Here is a 3,369-nt window from a genome sequence, read left to right as displayed (position 1 = left end):
ACTGGCGATCTGTTTCACACTTGATAATATACCTGTTTCATGCTGTTCTCTCAGGTCATCCCACCCTCGCCTTCTCCCATAGAGTCCAAAAGTCTGTTCTATACATTTGTGTCTCTTTTTCTGTCTTACATATAGGGTTATTGTTACCATCTTTCTAAATTCCATATATATGCGTTAGTATACTGTATTGGTGTTTATCTTTCTGGCTTACTTCACTCTGTATAATGGGCTCCAGTTTCATCCATCTCATTAGAACTGATTCAAATGTATTCTTTTTAATGGCTGAGTAATATTCCATTGTGTATATGTACCACAGCTTTCTCATCCATTAGTCTGCTGATGGGCATCTAGGTTGCTTCCATATCCTAGCTATTATAAACAGTGCTGCAGTGAACATTGGGGTACACGTGTCTCTTTCAGTTCTGGTTTCCTTGGTGTATATGCCCAGGAGTGGGATTGCTGGGTCATATGGCAGTTCTATTTCCAGTTTTTTAAGGCATCTCCAACCTCTTCAACAAGTGGTGCTGGGAAAACTGGTCAACCACTTGTAAAAGAATGAAACTAGACACTTTCTAACACCATACACAAAAATAAACTCAAAATGGATTAAAGATCTAACTGTAAGACCAGAAACTATAAAACTCCTAGAGGAGAACATAGGCAAAACACTCTCTGCATAAATCACAGCAAGATCCTCTATGACCCACCTCCCAGAATATTGGAAAAAAAGCAAAAATAAATAAATGGTACCTAATGAAACTTAAAAGCTTTTGCACAACAAAGAAAACTATAAGCAAGGTGAAAAGACAGTTTTCAGAATGGGAGAAAATAATAGCAAATGAAGAAACAAAGGATTAATCTCAAAAATATACAAGCAACTCCTGCAGCTCAATTCCAGAAAAGCAAATGACCCAATCAAAAAATGGGCCAAAGAACTAAACAGACATTTCTCCAAAGAAGACAACAGATGGCTAACAAACACATGAAAAGATGTTCAACATCACTCGTTATCAGAGAAATGCAAATCAAAACCACAATGAGGTACCATTACACGCCAGTCAGAATGGCTGCTATCAAAAAGTCTACAAGCAATAAATGCTGGAGAGGGTGTGGAGAAAAGGGAACCCTCTTACACTGTTGGTGGGAATGCAAACTAGTACAGCCACTATGATCTTAGTTTTCTGAATGTTGAGTTTTAAGAACCTGGTTAGAGGAAGTAAATTAATACCGATCCTAGATCACAAAAGAAATTTAACCAACTTGAGGTTTACAATTTACTTGTTAATCACTTGTCTTCTTTGATTTATTAAAAAAATATTTTATTTTAGTTTTTCTGACCATGTTCCAAGGCATGTGGGATCTTAGTTCTCTGACATGGATCAAACCCGTGCCTCCTACATTCGAAGCAGGAAGTCTTATCCACGGGACTGCAAGGGAGGTCCTTATAGGTTTTCCTTTTAAAAACAGATTTAAGACTAAGAGAGCATAGGATCAGTGCCTTACAAATGACAGGTTGAAGCCCTGAACCTTCCCAACTCATCTTCAGTATGGCTCCGTAGATGCCTGCAGTGGCTCATCCACTTTTTCCAAGGGATTGGGGGATGGGTGTAAACGCCCAAGTGTGACAATCTTGGGATCATGTGCTGGCCTTGAAGTTTGTCAGTTGATTGACACTGAACTTTGTTTCCTCAACTGCACTATATGTCTGGTAATTCGTAGCCATCATACAGATGTGAGCTTATGTAACAGCGGTACTGATTATTTACTGAAAACTGTGGGAAGTCCAGGCATTCCTTTAAGTGCTCAATCTGTTTTACCTCCTGTAATTCTGCTCAGATAGGAATTTCAGAGCTGGGGCCTGAAGACTGGCAATTTAGAAACCTACTCAGTTAACCCTCAGATCAATCAAGTTGAGAACCATGGGTGTGTACTAAAGTTCAGACACTGATTAACCTCTCAGGGTTTTAGAGACACACAAACCTCATCCTGCCACTCACTAGCCGAAGATACTTGTCTAAGTCTTTCACCTCTCCAAACCTCAGCTTCCTTGCTCAAATGAGAGCAGAAATAGCATCCACTTCTGTGAATACTCAGAAGGTGAAATGAACCAGCTCGTGTGGTTATACCAGAGGCACACGCAAAACCTTTATAATGTTAGCTGGTGCCTGCAGGCTGACTCCTTTTCCTCAGGTGACCTTCTGACCTCTGCGATAGGTCATCATGTTAATTTAAATTTAGCATTCTTCCATTCACATGGTTCATTTCAAATCCTAAGCTTTCGGGAAGGGAACAGTGTGGTAGGGTGGAAAAATCCTTGTTTTGGATCCAGCTGGACTGAGTTCGAATTTGTATATTCATTTGAGCCTCTGTTTCCTCCTCCATGACATGGGGGATCCTCTACATTGTTGGGAAAATGAGAGATAATTGATGGAAATGTACAACGTACAGGTATTACATTATTGTTGGTGTTGTAGTTTTAAAATCTACAAGATGTGAAGACAAAAAGGCAGAAAACTCTTTAAAAAATTCAAACAGGACACAGAGGCAGAGGGTGGGGAGAGGGTGGAGGGTGAAGAAAAGCTGGGGAGGTTCAGACTGCCACAGGAGAGGTCTTCACATCACTGTCCCCTCCCCCCAACACCCCCCACCCCTCCGGGGGCTTGGCACTGGACAACGATGCTTACCCCCGCTTAGGGCTGGGCAGGACCCCACCCCCTTTTGGTGCTGAATTTCCCCACAACTCAGCTAGAAATCTGTTTGGACCCAGGAGGAGCTCTTGCCAGATGATCCGGGGAGCTTGTCCACGGCTGCAGTGCTAAGATTCAGGCCACAGAACAGAGGAAGCATTTTTCTCCGCAGACCGATCTCAAGGGAGAATGACGTGTTACTGGCCACAGGCAGTCTCAAGTCTGTCTTTAAAAGTTAGAGAGCTGATAAACACTAAACGTAGTGAGTAAAAATGCTTTTTAATAAAACACGTCCAGCTTCCTGGTTTTTACTTTGCATGTTGACACATTGTCTGTGGTCACCTCTGAATGTAGGGAAATGGGGCATCGGTTCCTTTAAACAGGAAATATTTTCTGTTCAAGTGAGCCACCTCGGTTTTCCAGCTTTCAAAATCAAGTTTATTTTCTAGTTCTCTCTGTTCAGGAATTTTCTTTCTCTCTTCCTGAAGACCAGAGTTTGCCCTTCTGCCGGAAGGCAATGGTTTCACAGGTTCTCTTTCTTCTATCTCAAGATTTTTTAAAGCCCTGCAGAATTTGGTAGCAAATTCTGAACGTAGAGAGGAGAGAACCAGGAAGTGAGTCTTCAAGGGACAGGCAGACAAGCCTGGGGGAGGCATCGAAAGTAAAAGTAAACTTCTTCCTG

The sequence above is a fragment of the Dama dama genome, chromosome 8, assembly GCF_033118175.1.
Source record: "Dama dama isolate Ldn47 chromosome 8, ASM3311817v1, whole genome shotgun sequence".
Lineage (NCBI taxonomy): Eukaryota > Metazoa > Chordata > Mammalia > Artiodactyla > Cervidae > Dama > Dama dama.
Note: the sequence above shows the minus strand (reverse complement) of the source record.